The sequence below is a fragment of the Varroa destructor genome, unplaced genomic scaffold, assembly GCF_002443255.2.
Source record: "Varroa destructor unplaced genomic scaffold, Vdes_3.0 BEIS01000004.1, whole genome shotgun sequence".
NCBI classification, from domain to species: domain Eukaryota; kingdom Metazoa; phylum Arthropoda; class Arachnida; order Mesostigmata; family Varroidae; genus Varroa; species Varroa destructor.
Window position 1 is genome coordinate 47,148,136 of NW_019211457.1, and position 25,764 is coordinate 47,173,899.

The following is a 25,764-nucleotide window of genomic DNA, read 5'->3' on the forward strand; positions in this document are numbered from 1 at the left end:
AACTTGTAGTGTCGACGCTCTGCGTCGGAAGTCGAACGGGTCTTCAGCGGTCCAAGGTTTTGTTGCCTTTGTGACGCACACATTTCTGGACAGATCATCAAAAAATGAAGGCTAAATTGTCGAATTTGGGCTGTACCTTGGCCAAAATCCTAAAGGTCATCTGGGCCTTCCCGTCCAACAGCGCTTGTACTTCCGACAGGGAGAGAGGGGCTGGAGATTGGAAAAGATCAGTCAAAAATTGCATTTGAATTTCTGCATTCACTACCTCAGAAACAAGAAGAACTTCGTAGGTTCGTTCCAACAGGCTCTATTGTTTCGGGCGTCGCGATGTTGGTCGGCGGTTAGCAATCCGCGTAGGCAACTTAAACAGTGGCGTTTATTGCGGTTGCTAGCTTGCCCGGCTAAAAAGTTCTTGCTAGCCAGGCAAAGCTGCTTGGAAACTTTCTTGACCTAAATGTAGAAATAATCGTTACCTCGAAAAGTATAAATGTAGGTAATCACGTTTTCGCGCGACATCTTCAATTGTGTACTCATATCCTAAAATAATGTTTTCAAATAGATATTGCTACTGCGAATTTCGCTACAAAATCGATTAAAGTACTCTGACCTAAAATTACTTAAATCAGTTTGTAAAAGAAATCCGATCAAAGGTAGACAGAGAAAAATTTATTTGCATGACAACTTAAATAGGTTTGCCGTTGATCATTCACGTCGATGTAAGCTTATAGCCCCTGACCGTCTATCTCAATCTTATCAGCAACAAGCTGTAACAATATACAATGCAAGTGTTTGAAACAAATCGATTGTAATTACCAATCAATTTATCTAATCTAATTTATTTGCCTTTGCTCGTCGTAGTCAAAGACTTACACAGATCAACAATTCAATATCCCAAAATCAGGACGAGTATATTACATCGATTCGCGCCATATGGGTTTCATAATCCTTGTTGAGTTCGTAAGGAAGCCAAATGTCCTAAATGCGGCACCTGGGAGCAACTAGTAGCCTAATATCTCTGACATTTCCCCGTATCTGGATTACTTTCTTGTATCGTTAGGGTTGTCGGATTTCGGTTCCTGTGGACAGGGCCCATACACGGTAAAACGAGTCACGACATATCTGTTTGCTTTTTCCATTCATTGCTTCTTACTGCGGCTAAATCGAAATCACCACCCATCTTCGCTACTTTCTAAGATGAGTTTTGAAAGGTCTCACTACTGGAACTCAAAACGATAACGTAGGTCTTTTCCTTCTAAACTTTGTCATCTCCATCTTCACCAAATTCACGGTCAACACGGTCGGTGTTAAATACGTAAAGACACATGGCTCCGTGGTTGCCACGGAGCCATGTGTCAAACGAGAACCTGGATAAGGAACACAGGGGGCCGTCATGCCAGAGCGGCAGGATCCTTCGCCTGAATTTAATACCAACTTTACCAACCATGTACCATTATGTTATGGCAGGAGTGATGGCGGAACAGACTAAACAGATGATAAAAACTCTTCATCAAAACAGTTCGTTTGCTGAAGTTTATGCGATTCCGGCTGGTTTATCGCGAATGTTTGTATTACAATTGACGATGTGCGAAAACGAACTACAAAGTCGACAACATCGAATGATGGAAGGAAAATGAATGTCTGACGCGGAAATGCACCGAGGCCGATAATGAGAGCAAGATCTTGAATAGCAGACTTTTTTTTGGCATTTCCGTAACCAGTTGCTAACTGACTGGCGCGTTCCATTAAGTTTGATCTCGTTGTATACATCTCAGGACTTTGCACATTTTCAACATTGCTTGACAGCACTGATCAATGGACACGTGTAGAAGATCGCATGTATATATTATATAGGTCGTATATACAAATGTGTTCCGACGCCGTGGTGAGCTAGTTGAATAATCCGGCATGCCTATATAACTTCATTAGTTCAATAGATCAGCATCTTTGCATGTGTAAGGTAAGTTACATACATTTCTAAAACATCGGTTATTCCGCTGCGATACTTGTAAAGTTTATAAGTTCGTTCATAACAGTGGTGAATTTCGCCGTTAAAAAGTCCCTGCCACCTCAAGCACTCTTATTTATTTTTTGGACTTCCGATTTCTGTTGTTGACGGAAATGGAACCTCATTCTTCAAAGTATGAGGTTTCGAGGTATAGTCGAACGCTTTTCTGTGCATGAAAAGCAGTGATCGATAAACAAAGGAGGTAAATAGAAATGTAAACCATTTTCCCGAGGGCAATGATCTAGTGATATTAAAATAACGTTAATATCGATTTTATGGCTACGACCTCACACGTGACCGTTCCATGGAGAGTTGATTTTACTAACTTAATTGAGACTAATTATCAAAATCGAACATAATTACGTAAAATGCTTTGGTTAGCAAAAACGTGAAAGAACGTGAAGCAAATTTTAGTTCTAATTATTTCGGAAATTAAATGTTTACTATAGTAATTCCGTTACTGCAGTTCGATCACGAGACAAAAAAGTGCTAAATAAGACACATTCTTTACGCAGGAAGCATTGCATTTTGAACTACCTGGATGGGGCGTTAATTTATAGTATCGAAATCCGGCCTTCGGATCGTGGTGAACAAATGTTAGGATACCACTACTTGCAGTACAGTGGCCGCTACTCCAGAACGAAGAAACCTGCCGATAAGCGTGCCAATGATTTGGTTAAGTTCGGAGTATAATACGACGAAAGGACAAAGTTCACGAGAGAGTAGAACAGCATGAATGTCTTCCTTGGATGAAAGATTGCAGTATCATATGTAACGCGGCCCTGTGCACCAAAATTCAGAGATGATCCTTGCTCTCGATGTGGCATGAATCGTCCTGATCCTTAACATGGAGGTATAGGGACGTAAAGCTAGATTTCGACTAGTTCTACGCAGGGTTGCTGGTCTTGTGGCCCAAGTATTTGTAATGATCGACTTCTTGGAGGTGATCCATAACATCGACGCAATAGATCTTTTCCTGACTTCCGACGTGTTGCAAATTCGAGACAGAGCAGGGTCTTCTCCGATCTTTCAGTGTGGCGCAAGGTGTGGTGATCCTCGAAGTTGTGCACCAGGATCGAATCCGTGGCGTGCTTTCTACTTAACATTATAGTACAACATATAGACAAGCACTAATTAGAACGCGGGGCAGCTGTCAGTACTACGTCAGACCTCCGTGCTTACTACCAGCTCCAACGCGGATCGCGGCCGTCACATATGCCGATGTACGGTCTTGACATCAAGACGATCTTGTGGAGAATTGTTCAAAGGGTAACCCAGCTGTCTATAGAACTTGTTCATTACGTATGAAAGATAATACATATACCCCAGATTCCGATACTTCGAAAGTATCCATTCCAGAATCTTATCTTTAACTGCCACTCGTCTTTCTAAGATCAAAATATCATCAAAATAATACCTTCTATCGCAGTCTGAGATAGCAGTCGATTGATACAAAGGGTCAAGTGCAGTTTTGCGGAGTTCAAAGGCATTGCCGTGGATAGATACCGTACACGGCAAAGTGAAAGGTTTTCGTCATCAGTTTCACCGATATTTTCTTATCACAGCCTCCACAGACCAACTACTAAAGGCTGTTGTTGAAACTGTATAGCAACCTCCATTCATTTTTACTAAGTACTACCTGAATACTACGTTCGTTTAAGCCCATTGTTGTGTAATACATATTGATACCTTGCAGTTACCTTGGCTTATATTGGGAACATGCTATTTATATGATCATGTTATTTGCAACTACTTATTCAAGCACCATTGTCATGTAATCTCTATCCGTTGAAGTTGAACTGTTATTCATACTATACATGACACATGCAACCATTACTGTTGTTTCGGCTGCGAGCGGCTGTAAACAAACTCACTATTTGTTGATTTATTTGATAATATTCACCTCCTCCCAGGTCTCTAGCTCTCCTCCTAGCTCTGTATTGCCTGTATTCCGCCAAATTCCGAGTGTTCTCGTAATCGTAGTAAATGAGCTTCTTTGACGGACACTTCGTGAAGCTACCTTATGGCCTTAAATGGCTGACATATACAACAACGATTTGTGGTATGGTTGAACGCTGAGTGAGGCTGTGCCAAAAGAAGACAGTGATTTATTGTTGGACGATAGAAGGGACAACAACAAAATCACAAGTCTTCCAAGAGGCAGCAGTCAAAGAAATATGTAGATAAAAACGGTACATTTTGGTCTTGAAGCGTGTCCGGTATCGGTAAAACAAATGCGACTGAGCTATTATTGACCGCATAAATTCACGTTAGATCATTGGAAAAAAGGAAGTGTGTTGGTAATGATGAGGCCACCCTTCGAAAACAGTGTTCTAACCAGGTCAATCTGAAAACATCGAAAAATCTATTTAGTTTCTAGTATTATAACGGTTTTTAACTGGCACATTTTTAAAGCACTGGTAAGTCAATGTACTTGCTGTGGTACAATGTCGTCCTCTTCGACTCGACTCTTTATAAAAAAAATTATAATTATTAATGTCATACTTTCTTCAATAGGTAGCGGGATACGATACACGCTTGGGAGTGAGGTACTGAACGAACCAAGAGTCTACTAATCACTTTTTTTAATAATACAACCTTTTGCTACCTTTTTGCCTGTTCATAGTAACCAACTGTTTAAGCGACAAATAGTTCATAGTGACTGTCTAAAAATGAAGATGGGTCTTCCGCGTAAGTGTCGCTGCTTATATAATGGATATTATATGTACAATATATCCACTGAATACACAGCATCACATCAGTCCGATAGAAAAAGAACTGCCTTTATAAGAGCTTTATAGTTTCTTTACGCCATTATGAAATTATGAGTTTTTTTTTTTACTGATTTGAATATCCAGTTCAAGCAGCAGGGTACCTGGAAGTTACTTTCCTACACATCAGTAGTCTAGAATTTCCATAGAACAGCTTTATTAAAAAGAGAGCTTCTTAGGGAAACATTGTGAGCCGCTATCGTTTTCTCACGCAGACACACAGCTTCGCATTTGCTAGAATCTATGATGTGGCTACAAGCTGGAAACAGTACACAAGTCTAGCTCTATTACAGGTCTAATAAATAGCAGGCAATGTTGCTTACCTGCCTGTTGTATCAAGTAGCTAGTGTGCCTCGGTTGGATTATATCAACTAGATGCACGCCAGCTACACGAACGGCATTCCCCGCGCACTGCAGTGGGAGGGAACTGACACTCAAGATCGATCCTACTGAAAGGTGAATCCAACACATGCTGTACTAAGCCACACAATAGTTGTACGTACTCAACAAATGAGCGAACCGAGAAACACACACGCTATGCAGTTAATCTAAATTGTATGCCGCAGCAATGGCAGCGTAGGGAGAGCGCTTTAATATAAGCAATTTACTATTACAGCCCAATATCAGCCGTTACCTAAGGATCACGAAGGGTGCGTGATCGAGTAAAACAACGCTTTTACACGGAGAAAGAACTTTTGGGGGGTTTTGCGAAACGAGTCACTAGTTTCTCGTTCCAGACAAGTTTTCGACGCATCGTTGTTTTGAAGCGACAATGCTTCGCTGTTGCTGCTAGGCCAGGTCCATCTGTGACACACTGGACCTGATAGACACCTTGGTGACAATATTATCACTATCGATATCAAGCAGGCGACAGAGAGACACAGGACATGGGCCTTCACATTATTTCTCACGAGACTCTCACATTAGACACTTAGGATAGAAAAGGCGATTGAAAATTGGGAAAAAGAAAGAGAGTAAGAGGGAAATGGCCTCTATAAAGAGAACCCCACAGTAAGCTTGTGAGTCTCGTTTCTCGGTCTACTACAGCATGATGATCCGTTAAGTTCCTCTGCTAAGCTGTAAAACGGGTCTACAATATATGAAGTGGTAGTGTTAAATATGCACACGCTTACAGTTTGCCTTAGACACGCTTGCCAAAGGACTATGAACGGTGAAAATGATGTAAAACTAATAGTATGGTAAGCGCTTACAAAGATGTTCTGGCATATGTTTATTTGTAGTAGAAACGGGATCTGTGGAAACCTGTTGGTAAGTATTGGTACTTACAGTCGTACATAGTTTGCTTATGTAATGTATTTCTCTGCTGATCTTCGGGATATGTTGTGTTCTAGGTTCAAACCCGGGCATCAAGCCACTTAATTTCGTGCTGACAGCCAACCGTCTGTTTGGTGAAATGCCTAACGGCGATAACGGACCTAAAACTCGTAACATAGAGAAGCCATCTTGCCGTTAAGTCCCAGCTTTGATCTTAAATTTAGCGAGGTTTTTGACAGACTAGAAATAACTGTTCGGACGTCGCGGATTAATACATGCTGTTACGTGATATTTGTTCAAGGTGTAGTCATTAAAACGGCATGCGTAAGCAACCTTTTTACCGTGTAAGCAACTGTGTAAGAACGATGAGGTACTAAATTACTAACAAAAAAGTTGTGAAAGCGAGTGAAACGTAAGTCAGGGGATACAGTTATCGCCATGGGCGGACAATTCGAGACAATTGTCGTAGAAGTTTTGTAGATAAAGGGCTCGTACTTACCTGTAATTCCATCGATACGCAAATGACATATGAAAACTAACACACTATCAAATAATTCAAGCAGAATCGCCGACCTCCGGACGATCTCGTCTGCACGGTTCAGATCAAAACATCTCAACTCGCTTTAAATACACATTCGATGTAATGCCGTTACTTATTTCGTCAGAGTATCAATGGTCCACAATCATCGCAAAAAAAACAACTGTCTCCAGGTCTCGTAACGGTTCATTACGACGTAGTCCATGTCTGGTATATGACTGGCAAAGATATATCATCTGGTTTTAAAGAGCCAAAGTAGTGAAGTTGCTTGTTCAAAAACAGATAGGACACCACAGCAAATAGCCGAACTCACAGCTATGTCCTGGAGTCACTAAAACTATTTAGAAATCACCAGTAAAAAGAGTCCTGCCCTCAAAAATCAACGCAACATAATGTTCATTAATTGTGGCAGTTTTAAACATTTCATTATTGGTTCAGGTGATTTAGCTATAGAGCACAATTCGACTGTCGGAAGTCACAATCTCACAGCATGATCTAATAAACGCCATGGCGGGCAAATCAGAACATTATCCAACACACATTCAATTCTATTGGCCACCAGACGAAATAAACCAATACGGATTTGCATAAGAGCAGCTTCATCTCAATCTTAAGGCATTTAGTTCGACCATAGATTTAGAATTCCTAAGGCCACTGCTTCACGGAATATACTCCTTTGGTTACAAAGCACTAAATACCAATAATGATTAGTATTTTGTTTACACATAAAACATTGTTTCGATGGCTGGCTGAAAGTTGTGGTGCAGCGTCTCGAAGTTATCGGATTATTTGGAAATCCAATAAAAGCTAGTAGGGAAAATTGCTATAGACTCCGTTATTTGAAGAAGTCAGGCTTTTCATTAATATCATTGGCTAATCTCTGAATTAACGTAATACCCCGTTGAGGGCATGACTAAGCTAGATTGCCGATAGATGCTTAAATACTAAGAAATTTAAATGGGTCAATAAAATTAGACACGTCGGGGGCAGCTACCTGATGTTCGACGTCAGTACCCCACCCTCGCTGAATATAAAGTTAAATAATTAAGTTCATCTCAACTACAAACTTTCATTTATTACAGAACTTTGATTCGATATTTTGCTTAGTGGTGCTTAACTGCGGTTAAGCACTGCTTCAAACTTTATTTCATTTCCTGCATTCAATTACGATTGCTGCGTTAGAGTTACTACAAGAAGTCAGCTTGTTCACGAAAGCAGATTTGTTCGATAAACGAGAATAACCTTTTTGAGAATTCATGTGGTGCTAATAATAGATGTGTTTCGATACAAGGTGTTCGTGCCAATAAAAGGAGTATGAACTTGCTGCTGTTTCCCAGAGTACCTCACCGTTTTTTCGGACCTACTTATCGCAGACCATATAATAAGGTTCAGAAATAAGCTGTCCGTTCCATATACATGCCACACAATTACGTTAGAAACCGAAAGCTTTGTCCAATAGAAACGAGATAGGAAAAAATCACTTAAGTGTTAAAATAAAAAATATGTTTTTCTTAAACATTAAAGCATTGCTTCTCCTCTTACCGGGTTCAATACTTACAGCTAAAGTTTCGCCGTAACCACTGTAGCGTATTTCTGGTAGGTAAATGCTATGGGTCAACAACTGCGCACGACTGCAATGATTGTTCATAACAGGAGCGGTTTACTAATACAATAGAAACTTATTTTTTTGCCTTTGATCAGAACCGTACTTAATTTTAAGGTCCACAGACTTACATGTTTGTGTTTCGTACTGTAAAACGCAGTATCGGTAAAAAAAAATTGGAGTAGCTATGAAAATAAAATCTATATTCGAATAACAAATGCGACTTCGGGTGCGGCTGTATTCTACAATGCTTTCGTATGCCGTAGTTCCTTTTTTCGGAACTCGAATATTTTAAGTTACTACACAACCGAGTTAGCTTAGTTTTTCTAGCTCGACACTTGAATATCTCTTATATGGAGGTAAGTTACGATTGTGACGAAATGGAACTGCGCGCGCAGAGCGTAATAGATAATAATAATTAATAAAAAAGGACACCAAACAAGAAGTGAAATTGAAGGGTGAGCTTCGCTGCTTTCCAGTTATTCAAGTTTCAAGCCTATCCGTTTGATTGCTACGTGACACAACTGTCGTAAATTAACTTTGTTAAATCAACAATACTGAACTGTAGACAACGGCTAACGAGAAAATTAGTTTGTAGACCGGTGAACGTCGACACGCAATCAACATCAAGAAGTTCGCGGCAAAACTGCGGTTCCACAAGCTATATTGAATTTAGCATGGTCCTGAGTATTTTTTTTTTTATCTATGGCTATATTTTTCCCCTATGGAATCTCTATTTCTAAAGGTAATTTAGTCTCATCTATCTACCACTAACCTTCTTCCTTCCATGAAATTTGACTTATTGTAGACTTATGCGAGTTTCCGTTCTACAGTTGGACGACCCGAACGTCGGCACTTCATTTTCTGTGCAGCCTTTGCGTACCAGCTTCGCGGTTTACTCATGAATGCACTCATTAAAATGTGTTTTTTTGCGAGTTTTGGAGTGAGATCCTCAAATCTCGTTCGTTTTGTTACTGCTGCTGCCGTTGGCTACCAATATTTTTGCATGATTTCTGACAAGAAGCTTCTTTCACACAATTCTTACAGGTACAGCCATGAAACCAATCGCTACGCTAACTATTATTACGAAAAGGTCGTATTCTAACGTTCGAAGCCTCATATTTTGTCGTTGTCTCGTAGCGGCCGGTCTGTTAATGGCTGATGCGAGTATATGAAGTAAGGGTCTCTTCGAGCGCCACCTGTTTCGAGAGTCTCGTCGCCCTGCGAACGTCCGCTCCGCCTTAGGCCTGCGCTCTGCCTGATACTTTGCTGAAGGAGCTCGAGTTCTACTGTAATAGCAACAGGTCGAGAAAAAAAGCGGTTTGTAGATACGAGAGCGACAACGACGGCGAGCGGATACACGGGTGAGTCGCTGTCACGAGTCTGGGGGTCCTCCTCCTCACCAAGTCTTCTTTGGGTAAACCTCAGGAGCGAATAGTTCAGTTATGCTGGAAAGGGGCAAACTGCAGACGGCAAACGGTTAATGGTCCCTGTAGTACCCTGTAGGTCTGATTACGGAAGGCTACTGGCAAATGTCGGTCGCCGGCAACCTAACATAAAAGATCCCTACGTTACTAGAATTCCTAGTTGTCTTCTCCTGACAACGCGCACGAGACCAATCATGGAGTTCATCGTAGCTCCGCACGCTATATACCACACCTCCCATTGCTTTCTGCTATGCACGATCTGATGGCTGTTATCTAGAATTTCTGCTGCTGTTGCTGCCGCCAACACCGCTGCCCTCACGAGCTAACGCTACGAGTGAGAGTCATTAGCCACGCTAAAACTTTCGCTCTCGTCCGTGCGGCAAAACGCCTATGAGTAAGTGAGCACCCCGCATTCCGCAAGGGTCAGTACAGCTCACGGGAGTGAGCTCTGGCATATACTATCCTATGGACGATATCATGCGCGCCGTACGTCGTGAGCTTCGTTGCTGCCACGGGTGTGAAGGCAACGTCGTTGAGTGCACACAACGACTGCGCGAAGTTCTCTCCCCCACCATTCATATCAACGGTGGCGTTCGTTGCCATAGGGATCGGTAAAGCAACAGAGGTGCCACTTCCTTCATACCCCGCCATCTACCCCTATAACGCCCTGTCGTTTCAAAAAGGGGAAGGCAAGATGTTGAGCGTCAGCAATTTGAGCCCCATCGTTGTAGTCTTGATAGATGTCTGATGCAACGCAACCATCTTAACAAGGACTCAGTAACTTTCATCATAAATCACGCGTACCAAAAATTTCTGCCTATCATTTCTAAATTGTGTAAGGGACTAAGACCAGGGCATTGTAATCGATCACCTGCGAATTTCGGTAAAAAAGATCCATTATATGCATATCTCATACTGGGAACTGTGCATTTGGATTCTCACCGGCCAGCCATTTTCATGTCTAACTCTGTTTGTAGCGAATGGAAACGCATGGAATTCATTCGGTCTTGTCCGTGCCGACGCATTTTTAAGGTATAAAAGAGCCAACATCATATCGCCCACATCATCATCGGCTTGCTAAATAACCTTTATAATTTAGTCGACCAAAAATATTTATCGCATTAATGGAAATTAGGCTTCTGCTAGCCTGAATCTTCTAGTTGCAAGTAAACTGAAAATTTTCAGTAAATAGGTCCATGGACTGATAGGGATGTTTGACTCGTTATTACTTTATAAAAAATGTAATGAATAAGTCAAAAGCAGCAGAAACAGGTTGCATGGGAGGCCAAATATCCGACTCAAAAATTTAGGAAATAACAGACTGGATTTCTTTTCGTTGTCCAATGCCTATGTCACTTGTACCTGCCAAGTGCTGATTAAAGAATACAGGGAGAACATTCTAGAATGAACGATTAATAATACTTCAGGCCACACCTACCTAGCCGATTTAAAACCGTACTGTTACGGCAGTACATATTGAAAACAACCACAAATTGCCTTAACAAAAGCGCCTTTCAGCCTATCGCATTTTTTTACGACAGTTCATTTTTGATATAGAATCTCTTAACTTTAGGCATAACCGTTTTAGGAAAAAGCGTTCCTCGTCCAAGCGAAGCTAACACCTATCACTGTTATGACGACAGCATCTCTCACCCGACGCGGACAAACACTTATAAATGTATGAATACAGTGGGCCGTAAAAGGACGTGCAGGCTGTACTTCAATGTCAAACAACTGTACAATTAAACAAGGGGAATATTACCTGAAGTAGATTGCCGTGAATTTTTCTTTCGCATGCAGATGCTTCAAGCATTTTTTGTTCTAATATATATAAAACGTACACTCTAGATGTATCGCTCAACAATTCGTCAGTCTTTGTTTCCTAAAGAATTTCCAGAGTTATCTAAACGAGAAAATAATTATATCACTTAACTTTTCCTAACACAACTAGCCTCACTGCAATTGCCTTTTGTTGAGTAACAACAATCTGCGTAATGAAGTCTGTTTTCCACCTGCCATCAGAGCTTCATCCTTCACCCACCTGTTGTTAGCATCATCATATAACGGTATCGAATATGGGCGCAATAGAAGTTGACTGATTGGCCGCTGCTGTTACCGTTGACACTTTGGCACTTATATATTATATATATATATAATTATTATATATATATATATATAGTTATTATATATATATAATTATATATATATATAATAACTCATATATTATGTTGATTTGCTTTGAAGGGACCTCGTAAATTCCATTACAAATCATTCCAGAAACTAGAGTAGCTTGAAGATCACCTCTAATCAGTTTAGGTATACGTTAATTATTAATAATTTGAATGTTTGTTAGTAACCTCAGCTGTTATGTTTAAGAGCTCCTGTTCGGAAATCAGCCTCGAGAAGCAGCTTGTTTTAGAAATCTGAAGCTTGGCTATTAAATATACTCCCACGGTTTTTCCGACTCCACATCCTATAATAGAGTGTGTCTGCGCAAGTAGCTGGGTGTTCCGACTCATAATAAAAAATTAACTGGAACTTCGTCGACATTTAGACGACCATAACTCTCATCCTCCTCAACAAATGTTCTAGCTGTTTCGCTGATATTATTTTATTCGCTTTATTTCGACAGTGGCAATAAACGTTCTCGAAATTCGACCCATACATTAGTCAACTATTAATCTTGAAGATGACATTCATTCTTCAAACTATCACCAGCCGTGATGATTGCAAAACCTTCATAATTATACTACCAAGGACTGAGGTATTAGGTACATAATCGTAAAAGGCTAAGCAATCTCCTTTGATATAGGATAATAAAGCATTTAATTCACGAACGAGCATTGTTCAATGCCCCAGCTACAATAGTTTGTTGAACTACGACAATCGGTGGCCTTCTTCTGCGTACGCATCAGTGTGTATTACGTACAGTTGTAGCTCAATTCTACTGCTTTTTTTCCTCCTGATAATACGAATTTAAATATGTCCAAATACAGTATACTCATAATATATGACGAAAAAGTACCGAGTCAACACGTTGACATTCTACTTACTACAGTTTGCTAGAATATTGAAAAGAGCGTACAGATTTCAATAAGCGCAACAGTAAAGCAAAAAAACCGACAGGGGCGATTAGTTTTAAGATGCGAAAACGGGACGCTTGCGTCAATCCAATGCGAAATAGCACGTCGATGGTCGAACGCTTCGAATGACAAACAACCTATCGTTGACAATTACATCCGATAATATCTATAGGATCAAAAGGGTGTGGAGAACTCGATAGATCAATTAAGTTCGGCGGAACCGGAGACAAAATAAATGTCAATAAAAGTTGTTCCAATTAATTCAATAATACTCACTGTATTCTAATTTACCGAAAATATTTGCTAGTCTCAGTAGGCCTCAAGTAGAGAGTTGTACACAGCAAACGTTTCTAGGAACAGCTTTACAGTTCCAACGTTATTACCCGATTTGTACCGATCCTACATTCTACGATTAGGCGCATTATATTATATACTGGCTGATATATATATATATATATATATATATATATATATATATATATATATATATATATATATATATGGCACATAGTAAATGCCTAAATTGACTTCGTTTTTTCTAAGGTTCAATTTTTCCATAAAAATTATGGATCAGTCCCCATTATAATTGTTATTGGTTTGCATCGATGGTGTCTACCAAACTAATTTTGCTAACAAATGCCTGTTTCTCAACGTCGATTTTTTAATGAATATGCAACACTTAAAAATAGATGTTAAGACCCATATTTATAAAAAAGAAAGTGACCTAATAAAGGATATATGTATATATACATATATCAGTTGTAAAAACGTTAACAACGACAAGAACCATTGCGACATTAGTAGTACTGCTAGCGCCATCTATTCCATCAGTAAGCGAACGAATGTGTCCCCTGCGAGTGGCCTTACCGTTACCTTTCCATGCATTGCGCCTTCGGTAAGGACAGTCTTGTTTTTCTCAAAAATGTACACGCACACAGTGTGATCACTCCTGAGTGATAAGAGCAGTATCAGGCAATCGTAGGTGATCTAAACGCTTGTCCCTTCGCTAGGAAAGGATAAGCCAGTTCATATTCAGTGAAGTAACGCAGGGGTATTGATTTTGTGATCACATTTGTATATTCATTCAGTGTCCTAGGTAAAGTGTAGGGCACTTACATGGAGAGGTTTTCGGTAGTGGCCACTGCGTTTATTTGGAACCTGTGAAGTGACAGACCTATCAGAGGTAATGAAATATCAAGCTACTAAGTAGCATACGTACAAGCGAGTGGGTTGGCCGTCTAACTGATTTTGGCTGTTGGTACTGTTGATACACGCAGTTATATACTGCGATACCCGGTATAGTAAGTTACTGCTGCTAAAGCAAAGAACTACACGCATCGACTTAAAAATGCTCGACCTATAGATACTATGCACGTAACGAATGAATAAAGTGCAGAATATCTACCCTACGGGTGGTGTTCCGATTCTTTTGATGGCTTGTTCTAGTCATCATCAGGATACCTGGAGGCCAAGGGAACTCCCGGTACACCTACCAAAGAGCCTACCCTATCTCGTAACAGAATCATACATTTGAAAGTATCACACACACACAAACATCGTGAAGACACGTGCGTGAAGCCAGGAGAAGAGTGGTTCGGTCTAGCCCTCTTAGTCCCACTTCAAAATATACGTATCCAAGATGCACAGTATCAGGAGAAAAAAAGAAAAAATAGCAAAATAACTAAATCATCGCGCACAGTGGATCGTCGGGCAGATACAATGTGAGGGACTCCCTTGAAATAAATATCAGAACACAGTATGGTCATCTATCTGATAGTAACTAGGGATAGATGTCACGTTGCAGTTTCTCTGGAAGCGAACGCTGCTAGCCGTCAGCCAAGAAAGCCAAGGAAGAGCTTTTACATGATCGTAACAAAAATAACAATCTATAAGTAGTAGTAACAGCCATCGAAAACACTGTTTAACATCCATCTACCAGTCCACCACTACGGGTTTCTTTAAGAAGCCATCATTCGAATAGCAGTTTATTGAACTGTTACTCAAAATACTTTTATCCAAACATTTGTGACGATCGTAGATTACCGTTAGGTCGTCATGCGGTTGACTGCGCAGAAAACTATCCGGAACCGTCTGCCGACAAGTTTATTCGTGCTCCATTAACACCGTTGGTAACCGCCCAACCATTGTTAATTTTAACATCGTATGGATACAAAATCTACAAATAGATTTAGGTAGATAATCTCATTTTCATAATATATATATAATGAATAATATAACTTAGAATTCTCGATCGATGAATAATAAATTTGAATTATATGTCGCTAGCGCGGTTCTTTTATCGAAGATTGGGAGATCCTAAACGTGCCAAGGTATCTATTCTGTTATTCATTAGCACAGTTAAGTTATGCAAACTAGGTTAACAAGCAATTCTCGCGTCGAATAGCTCATGAATGCCATCGACGACGCGTTTTTTTTTTTTCGCTGTTTTTCCCTACAGCTGAAACAGAAGCTCTGTCACATGTGAACTAAAAACAGATCAGTAATTAAGAAGGTGACAGACTCGGGGGTGCCATGCAACAGAGAATCTATTCATAAAATTGTTTCATGTGATCAATCATTTGTAGTAGAATAATCGTAATTATATACTACGTTAAACGAGGCGATAAGAGTGCTAACGTTGACAGTTCAAATGAATAGAGAGGTACTGACCTATTGGATCAAAAATTTGATTACTAATGCGTTTCATTTGATAATGGTTGCGGGGGTGCTGCGGGTAAGCATGTGACATCATCTTCTGGCTGCTTTGACTATAAACGTTTGTCCACTTTTGTACGAGGCTCTTGCGCGAAAAGATATCACTGGCTGAAACGGCGATTGTAGACGTACGTGAAGTGAGCCTCGGGAAAATCAAAGAGCTTGGCAGGAGCGTATTTTGTTTTGAACAGAGAGCTTTTGAGGTATTTGTGATCAGACGACTTTAAACTAACGAATAATATACAATATACGCATTAAGGAAAACCGCGAATCACCATTTGTGATGGGCTTCCTATATAAATATAAGAGAATTGTGTAAAAGACCTGAGGAATGCACTTGGCCTAAATCTGAAAAAATCCATTTTATTTTATAATATATAATTTAGTTAGTCGTCTTTGTCCAGAAACTTTCGTTACTAATCTAAACTGTATTTTCGGCTGAGTTTGGAAAACTTCACAGTAATTTTCACACAGTTAAGTTTAGGTTCACGTAAAACTTTAGTATTTAGACTACCTGTTTTTCTAGCCAACTTCCGGAGCGTCTGTGTTAAAAAAAAAAAAGATAACGAATGTCATCTGACCGCTGACGGCACGAAAACAAATCAGAAATCATGGCAAACAGGATACGAGTTAGGAGAACTCGAGGCAATCAAAAACCAAAACAGGGTTGTTCGAGATCGACGGAATAATAGCGCGGAATATAAATGGATTACAAAAACAAGCGACAAGACCATAGAAATCATTTAGCTTCCAGTACTGAATGCTTCTAGAGAAACGGGTTTGAGCTAGGATTATTATTATTAACAGATGACAACGCAAATGAAGTACTACTTCAACTGACACTAAATCCTTTCTAAAATGAAATTACTAGTTTGGATGCCCAATGTACATCTCTTTGGATGCGTCGTCATATTAATCTTGAGTATGGGAACATTAAGAACTTTAAGATTGGCAATGTTGTCACTGTACCGTGTTATAGGTCTGTTGGAGAAACTATAGATGAGTCCGGTAATACCCACCCTGGCTAAACTTTGTAGTGGGGGAAAATGCTAGATGCTATACCAAAAAGGTGATTCTGAGAATTTGTTTACACAGTAGAAATAGCCAAAGGCCCTTTAGGGATCTATGCTCGGTACGGCTCTGCAAATGCTCGAACGACTTCAGTATATTAAATACTATACGAATATCTAGACATTACGCACCGTAACTTCATCTTACAACAGAAGAAACCATGGGTCGAAAAGTCGTGCAAAGCACCTGGGTCACCCCATACCCATATGCTGTGGGCGTGAAGCAGGTTCCAGATATCCAACGCTACCAGAAGGTCATAGCGGTACATGGCCTAACGTACGAAAACACCAAAACTATGGGGCATCCAATTGCACCTGAATTTCCGGATAGTGAATTACAAGAAAGTACTTTCGAGCAGCAATAGGCACACGGTAAAGGATTCTTTAGCGGAATAAGCACAATGTCACACTAATGATAGTTCAGGATCATACCGATGATGATGGAAACTCTTCCAGCTAAATCGATTTAATATAGAAGACGGCTGAATTGGAAAAGTAATAAGCAATCCGAATCGATACACATCCACTTTTGGTGGAAAACAGTCATAGACTTGAACCTGCACTATATAGCTTTCAAATAACAAATGTTGAAAGTGCCTACACACCGTCGCGTAGACAATATGAAAAAAAAAAAGAGCCTCGGGAGGTTTAGAAATAACGATTAAAGTGTAGTAATATAGATAGGAATCGCTGACGAAACGTGTGCCTTTAGAAATACGTGCGATACATAAATGTACACTTTTTCGCTTACTATGACAACGATGGAATAAACTTACGCGAAGTTCAGCAACAAGAAAGACGCGACGAACCTGGGAGTTTAGTACCTAAAGCATTCGTTGAGAAAAGTTAGCCCGAAGCTAGAACGGCGTACCACACGAGCGTAATACAGAAAAATGCTGATATTGATTGAGAAAAAATACCGACTATTGATGTATATTAAGCTATAACTTGGTCGTTATTACCGGTTAATGTTTGCCTTGTTTTTATCTTTCTGAAACTCCTAAGCTGCGAATTCTCTCCAGATACAATAATTCGGACAGGTTATCGAACACGGCTATTGATATTGAAAGTATCTACAGTTTAAAATCGATTAAACAAAAACTAGGTGTTTTTGCGCGGAAGCTCTTCATATCTACATGCGGAGTGCACACCTGGATGCCGCTTTCGACATGAAATAGCACAAAGGATATTTGCATAAGCATTAGAAGGTAATTCTACACAACCCCGTGACAAACTTTTCTTTATGTTTCGATTTTTGCGCCCGGTATCGCCGCTAGGAATTCAGTCAGGCAGCTGGCTTCCAGCTCTAGACGCGATCTATCAATATTTGGGTTCGAACCTAGACAACAACGTGTCTCTAAGATTAGCGAAAAAGTAGTTCACCCACTAGGCTATCACGAGGACCCCCCAAACTTATATACAATATAGTAGGATTCTCCAATATTCCAAAACGAAGTTAAATTTTTTCAGATTACTTAGTCGTTATCGGAACTGATTTATGACTACAAGTCTTCTGTTAATAGAGATTCAGATGAAATCTAAATCAGAAACGCCTTATTTCCTATTTTTCAATCCAGTATTTTTTTAATGCTTTAGGAAGGGACTCCATCTCAAGAGACTTTGCAAAGAAGTGTTTACCCTTTGGTACAACGCAAATAGTTCTGAGCTTGATTTGAGCAAATATCTCTGAGAGATTTATTTCCCTTTGTTTGGTTGTTTTTTTACCGTTGCATAATTGACCCACAAAGACTGAGGTGTTAATACTCAATTTTAAAAATATGTCTCATTACATAAAATTCTATTTTCTCACTTTTCCAGGGAAGTTAAATTGAGAACGGTAACACAACTCACGATCATGTGTGGAAACACATTCGTATATATACAAAGGCTACTTTTATATGATACGATATTTTGCATGTAAGTCCACCTACGGATAACTGACGCTGTTTATATTTTGTTTGTCTAAAGTAGTATTCATTGAAGTGTCTCTCGCGAAAAGCTGCCGTCAATGAATACATATTCCGTTATCTATTATTATATATCTACATATTATTGTTGTCTAAGTAGGCAATGTCTGACGATAGCTGACAATGCGATACAGAATGGATTATTTGTTCTCTGCTGTAACGCCTGTGCATTGACGCATACGTCGGAAATCAAATCGACTGCCCTACAACGGCAAAGGACCATAAAAAAACTATGTTTTATCAAAGCTATCTAGTAGAAAAGACCAAAACTATTTGTGTATAGCGTGTGTGCCTCAACAACTGTTATGGGGCTATCAAAATTGATGCTCAAGTGTAGAATGCACAGATAGTATATGAGTGTTTCGCTGCTTGCGCAACGTATGTCGTATTGTCATAATGATGATTTATCAATCCCATTGCAAAGAATGGCAACTTCCAATCAAAACTATGTGCATATCTTCAACGATTATTGTTTGCATTTGTGTCTGGCGTTGTTATGTACACACGGCGTTGACCAGCTGACTACGTTGGCAATTTATCTAAAACTGGACGTATATTTTCGTAAAGCTTCCCCGTAAAACTGTTTGGTACAACCAGTACTACTACTAGTACGCTCTAAAAGCTTAAACAAACAGCTGTAGTGATAATAAAGCTTAATGATACTGTAAAAATTACGCGTCGGGGTGGTCAAACGAAATATGAGTTCGTCAATACTACGAATAATAGCTACTAGTGTTATTCGTGCTAAATAAATTCTAAGTTCGAGGCACGCGTTTTTAAGCGTATGTCTATTTTTATATTTTTCAATGTTATCGTAAATTAGGAGGGACGTAAAATTGCATTGAGTGAGGCTTGAATATTGAATTGAAGTTAGAATCTTCGCCTGCTAGCGAATCGTCAAGATTCGGCACAAAAAGTAAGGAGCTATTTTAAATGCGTTATGAAAAAACTGCAACAGAAGAGTCAAAGATGTCGCTTTCAAACAACAACGCGTTAGAAGATTGCTGGGCCTTCCAATTTCTAACTTAGTTGGACAGTTTTGTCGAACGTCATGTACTGTGCGGGCCTATCAATTTTTGTGGCGTTCTACGATTGACTACATTTAATGTAATATTCAAGTCAACCTTAAATTCAAGTAGACCACTTTCATACTTTCAAATCTTATAACAACTTACCCCTATGGTTACGCGTCCGCTAAAAGAAACGTTTAGTTCAAAATGTATTCGTTTGTTCTATTTTTTTTGGAATTTTTTTACCTTAGATAAAACCTAAATAAATAAAAGCATCCGGCTAATGTCATTTCATTTTCGTCACGAATAAGATAGTTTGGAGTTGCGTCGTAATTCTCATCATCGTAGACTTGAGTAGAGCAAAAATCCGGTCGATTCGAAGAAGGGGGACCACTGCATGGATCTATGGGTCGAAACAAGGTGCCTGAGGCGGAGGTAACGGAGACTTCGTCCAACAAGAGTTTCTAGCAGAAACTCATCAGAACGCAACAGCGACACACTTGACGGCCTCTTTATACAATGTTTTTGGCAGAAGAATTTACAGCCGATAAGCAGTCGTTCGTAGTATCTCCCCGAACAGGGCAAGCGGAACGGCGGAAAGAAATTCGGTTGTTATAGCTTGCTCGATAGCCCCGTTGGGAGAATACCCAAAACGGACGGTGCCGCTTCTACATATGTACACTTGTGCAAATGCGGTATAACTCTACGATTAAGAAGGACTCTAGATCCTGCAAGGATAGCTGCTTTAGGGGGTGACTGGGCGGAAACTTATCAAAAAGAAGTTTTCCCCTTATTTCTAGTGGGAATCTGACGGGGATATAGATATAGAAGAACGTCTTCACGGCAGAATTGTAAACGTGGAGATGGGGCCTTAACGTGACAGGGCCTTCACGGTCACTTTATAGTTCGTCATGACGAAAAACGGCAGTACTCAGATCACAATAGTGACGCGGTCTTGCGTGGTTGCCCTAGAAATGGAACGTGTCGTACGCACAGGGTGCAGTCCCCTCAGCACTTTAGCCCGCCTTTGTCAACACCCAAAAGAAACAGCGAACCTTTCACGAAGGAAATAGGAGTCCTCCTTTCAAATCTGCCCTTCTACAATTGGCGGCGTTGCATTCGTTCGTCTACTTTATTGTTTTTCTTCAATTCAGCAAAATTAGTCATATTTCACGTTAGTTCAAGACGGTACTTATATAGGTTAGATACTATGCCCGACTGAGTAGAGGGACTTTAGGCAACTCGTTGTATCTCCTCACATTAGCCCACTGTCCACCCGAACATCCAATGTAGGCAAGCAGCATGGCATGCCGTTCACACAGACCTTATCCAGCATATACATAAACGCGAACAAAGTAAACTCGACGGCCCCTGAAAATGTGAAGCCCTTCATAACGGTAAGTCTGACCGTAGTATAGGGTAGGAAGAAATGAGTATTTGACCAGTGGTCCCCTCGTTTTCCGCAGCCATAACAATGTTGATGTGTGAGATTTGCTGCTGTGTCTGGTGTCTGTCGCTCGCTTCCTCCTTTTCCTTTATTTGCTAGCCTCTTTCCACATTTCTGTTCCCCTTCCTCTTTCTCTTCAAAGTTCTGACCATCTCTTTTCTGCTGTAGCGCCTTTTTGATCTAGGATTGGATGCGAAGAAACGCCTGACGTGGCAGCGCCTGACTCGTTCGTATCTGAGGTTACCCTCTTGGTTTTGCCTCTGTTTCGTAGCAGAAACCGAAAGAAGAAGGGCCCCAGAAAAGGTGTGACTGGCTGGAGCTTGTCAGTTGTGCTATCTTTTATGAGGAGGAGACGCCAGCCCTGCACGACAGCATTGAGCCGCTACGACAACGTACATAATGCCCATAATGTCGCGCTTTCATTATAGAAGAACAATACTAGGTTGACTGCTGGAAACAGATGCTGGCAGTGCCAACACTGCGCATGTAAACTGTATGCGATATTTGTTGGGTAGTTTGGATATTGTTTGGTCACTGTTGTTGATTGGGATGCGGTTATATGGGCTATTTACTGTTGTTCCAACAGCACTAATTTGGTAAAATGGCTGAAAAAATCTGGTGTTAATGGCGTGGATTTGAGTTGTTCTATGCCTGAACATCAGTTCACTTAAGGTCTACATCCAAAGCACCGAGTGGCGAACTGCAACTGTTTTGTTCAGTTAAAATGTTTACTAGCTTATTTCAGTCCAAACATAGGTGCAGACTAAATATGATTATAACATCAAATAGAATTGTCGACTGAGACAGTGTACATGCAGACCGCTGTATTGCAGAAGTGGGTCCGCGTCATTTTTTTAGGGGGCTGAAACTGCGATCCGGCATACCAACATTTTGTGTATGCCAAATAACTATGTCGAGAAAGCGCTTTTTTGTAGAAGGTATTTCGTATCGATAATCTACGAAGAGGTGAAAAATTCGTCAATTTTTAGGTTGCAAGACATAATTCTGGGATTAAGCCGGTATCTGTATCTTACAGCCATATTTTAACTGTAAGCAATAATTAACTAATTAGCTAAAGGACGGCTAAAGTCAATAAAAATGTATTGTAGTGAAACCCTGATTGTTAAATCGCGTCGATTCATATATGTCATGTCATAAAACGGAAAGCGGAAGGACACTATTCTATAGCTACCCAAATGCGATGATCCTTCATGACACTGATACACGTCAGGGCTAGTTACTCCATTTAATCCATGTCGATTATACATGTTAGCCCTTGCTAACAGCCTCTTCGCATACGTTAGTTATACGCACATCTCAAGAAATCAAAGCAAATGTCCCCGCCCTAGAGGCAGCATCCCTGTTGTATCGTCTTGCTATCAAACGTACGCCAAGAACAAGCGTTATATAAAACGCGGCAAAGGTTCAATGGATAAATGCTTAATTTGGCTGAAGGAACTCAACCCAACGCAGCCTGCAATTCAAACGTTGTTTTTCCAAAAGCAAGTAAGATCAAAACGATTTTTCAAGGATGCTAATTTTATAGATGCATAGCGTGAAAAGGATGTCTGATTATGTCGCAACTTCGATACGCCGAACGTAATATTTAGCTTGATCCAACCTCGAGCACACAGTCCGAGTACGTGGGTACGTATAAAAGGCTTGAATACAGCACGAATACAATAGTTCTGCCTTCGAAAAAGGGAACGTAGTCAATAATCCTAAAAAAGTAACTAGAAGATTTAGCCATTTGAGCCTTATAAACGCACAGCCTAAATACAAGATCTTATCCAGCTTGACTTAACTTACTTGCTGTTTTTACGGATATAAATAGGAGGGATCTATTCAGGTAGAAAATATGTATATAAGAACTGAAAAAAATGCGGACTTTTTTAGGAGTGTGGAGGATTAAAGTTGAAATGATCTATAATAACACACAGATCTATAATAAGAAAAAGGGTGATTAACAACCAGAACAGATGAGTTTATATGAAAAGATATTTAATATTTTACTGTAAATAATAGTACTGCGCAATGGTACATCATAGCCCACTGGAGGGCGCCTACGGCAACGCCGCGTCTGAATATCAATGAGCACATTTATAAGGTCCATTTTGGTGTGACATCTCAATAAGCCTCATGACAATAGCCTTAGTAGTAGGGAAATAATAGAATACATCCGACTATCGCTATAAAGGGACACTAAAGATGTGAACACTAAAAGAGGCACCCTAAAAACTCATGTTCAATACGATTGAAAGGAAAATCTCTAATAACGGATGCCCAAGACTAATAATGACTGAAAGACTACGATGACTACATCCTGGTTTATTATCGGTTTTCACGGCCTTTACCAAGGCCATTCTGCCGTAGCAAATAGTACATAGTTTTTAAAATCGAATTTTTTCGTCCTTAAGATATTATTCAGTAAGCATGCTTAGCTGAGGCATATTAGGCTGAATGCGCAAACTAAAATAAACCAAGAAGTATGCGTTGAGTGAAAATTAATCTTTGCCTTTTTTCGGCATAAACCTTAGACCTGTCGTCAAACTTAACACCGATTCATTGCGAATGAGCTTTTGATCAGCCTCCGTACCAGGTCCAACGTAAATTGTATTTCACCCATTTTTCTAGTATTTCAAAGAACTCTGAAGATCTTTTTGCTTTATTTTGCATCCAATGTATCAGGTTTATACTGTTATTTTAAATATCGAAGAAGCGTACCTGCTCGATATTCTTTAACTACAACGGGACATCGAAAGTAATTGGGCTATGACATTTCAGCCCCATTTTTTAAGCAGCCGCTTCATTAATGTTTTTAATGTAATTAACGGGCAGTTTGCCTACGTCACGTTTATATATGGCTTCTAAATAAGAATAATCAAATATTAGTCGACGTCTTTTCTATAAACATTTTCAACAAAACTACATTTCTAGGAGAGGACCTACTTATTTAGGGTAGTGATATCTTTGATATTTACAGTCCCCTTTCGTTGCTCATATTACAGCGACAAATCGTAGTCGAATGGGAACCCAATTTGATTTGGTTGCCAGACAGGTGGATACGTAGCCGACTGACGACTACACATTCAATGAAAACCCCGACCAACAGGAACACTATAATCGTCGATTTCGTAAGAATGCTGAAAATATAAATAGATACAATTTGTTACGGTGTAAAATCTTTAAGGCGTGGCACCTACTCGGAATTTCACAACTCTGGTCTTCTTCAGCCGCAGTTCGATAGTATGATTTTCCGGTCATATGTTTCCAGCACGAGCCCTATTTTCGTAGACAGCTAATTCAGTAACTTAGTTAAAACTGATTGCCTGCTTAGTCATTACGAGCTTCGGCTACACCGTTCCATTTAATGCAATTGCTCCTTTTGATTCGCTTCGGTAGGAGTCGTTACGTCACTAGCATTGACCCAGATGTAGTGATAGATATAAACATTAAACTGAATTAGTCATTTAGTATCTGTTTTTTTCCAATGCTTTCCCACATTTGAAAATGCCAACAACAAATGGTTATTCATTTCGTTGAAGATTTATCATTTACGGTTTCGTTTTTCTGTACCTGAACCGCGTTAATGCCAAAAGAAGTAAAGGCTACGTATTAGGTCCACAAGTCATGCAAGAATATGCTCTAGAAAGGTGTCTCAAACTTGACCAAAACCCATACTGAATATTACCCAAAAAAAGTCGGAGTATTAAAATCGATAGCTATACGCGCCAGCTTGATTATGGTTCTCATGGGCGGTTCCGTATGGGTAAAGATATGGCTGCACCGGTCCGCACTCATTGTAGCTTTTTACACAGCTGTGCATTCATGGTTTGTTTCTAAGATCGAAGTCAAATTGGATCGCAGCAATCGCCTACCACTGTAGGAAAACCACTGTTTTTATGTTGCTTTAAAAGGTACAAGTTTATAGCACTAATTAAGGCGAACGAATTCCTTGCGCAAGTGCTGTTTCTAAACGGATGAAAACTTACTTTTAGCGCATATGCGAGCTATGAATCGGTTAAAAAATTCTGATATATCTGAATACGACGAACTTACCGAACAAAGCTCTTGGATCATTTCAGTTAGTGGTCCTCAATCCGCATGATTTCGGCTGCGATGTTCGACATGGTGTATAGGCCGGAAGACTTTCATTTGTGGTTCTAGTTATAGATATGCGTCTCATGGGCCTATGTTCAATATGTTGTGTATTCTTGCAACAGAGTTGAAGCAAAAGATACTGCGACTGCAGTTACCGTAGAACATGCTGGGCGCATGTAATAATAAAAATATAATTTGATTTACGATAAATGTTTACGCTTTTGCCCTAATTTACATTTAATGCACCTGTTTAGCTAAAATTAAAGAAAAATAATTAAAAATAAATAGACATCAGAGACTTAATAAACCGTTCAATATCAGCCAGCCTCAGACACACATGATATGTATGATAAGGGAAATATATGGAACCTATGAATGCCATTCCCGTCGAATCACAGGTATAGACATGTTCTTTTTTTTTCAAAGAACGTAATATGTATCAGACTAGATGTTCACATCGGACTTTTGAGAACTAATCAGAAGCACCCATCGAGCCTTCCAGTGAACCAGTTACTCAACCAATTAATGGAACAATTAATGGCAAAAACCGTTCCAAAAAAACGAAAAAAAAAGACTACTATGTAATACTATACAGTTCCATATCAAGTTCTTTGGCAGTGCCGTACTGATGAACTTGTTTTGATAAGACCTCTTAATTTACCTATACTCGTAAACACTTCTGGCTTAAGTTCTTAAATAGAAAATATGATCGTACAATCATAGACTGATACCTCGAGCTAGCTATTGTGATA

General features: G+C 39.8%; 2 long non-coding RNA genes across 7 annotated transcripts; one reads left to right on the forward strand and one right to left on the reverse strand.

The window, feature by feature from the left end:
* Positions 1-651: 651 nt before the first annotated feature.
* Positions 652-5,564, reverse strand: LOC147756292 (uncharacterized). Of its 2 annotated transcripts, XR_015327623.1 has the most exons (3): positions 5,411-5,564; positions 5,100-5,225; positions 652-4,352 (listed from the first exon to the last, which is right to left on the reverse strand). It is a non-coding gene; the product is annotated as an uncharacterized LOC147756292 (long non-coding RNA). The 2 variants fall into 2 exon arrangements; XR_015327621.1 differs by lacking the exon at positions 5,411-5,564 and having other exon boundaries at positions 5,100-5,310.
* Positions 5,117-19,787, forward strand: LOC111249475 (uncharacterized). Of its 5 annotated transcripts, none has more exons than XR_015327620.1 (4): positions 5,117-5,232; positions 6,129-9,556; positions 17,493-17,695; positions 18,306-19,787. It is a non-coding gene; the product is annotated as an uncharacterized LOC111249475 (long non-coding RNA). The 5 variants fall into 5 exon arrangements; XR_015327617.1 differs by lacking the exon at positions 5,117-5,232 and adding an exon at positions 5,719-5,975; XR_015327618.1 differs by lacking the exon at positions 5,117-5,232 and adding an exon at positions 5,785-6,045 and having other exon boundaries at positions 9,333-9,556.
* The last annotated feature ends 5,977 nt before the right edge of the window (positions 19,788-25,764 follow it).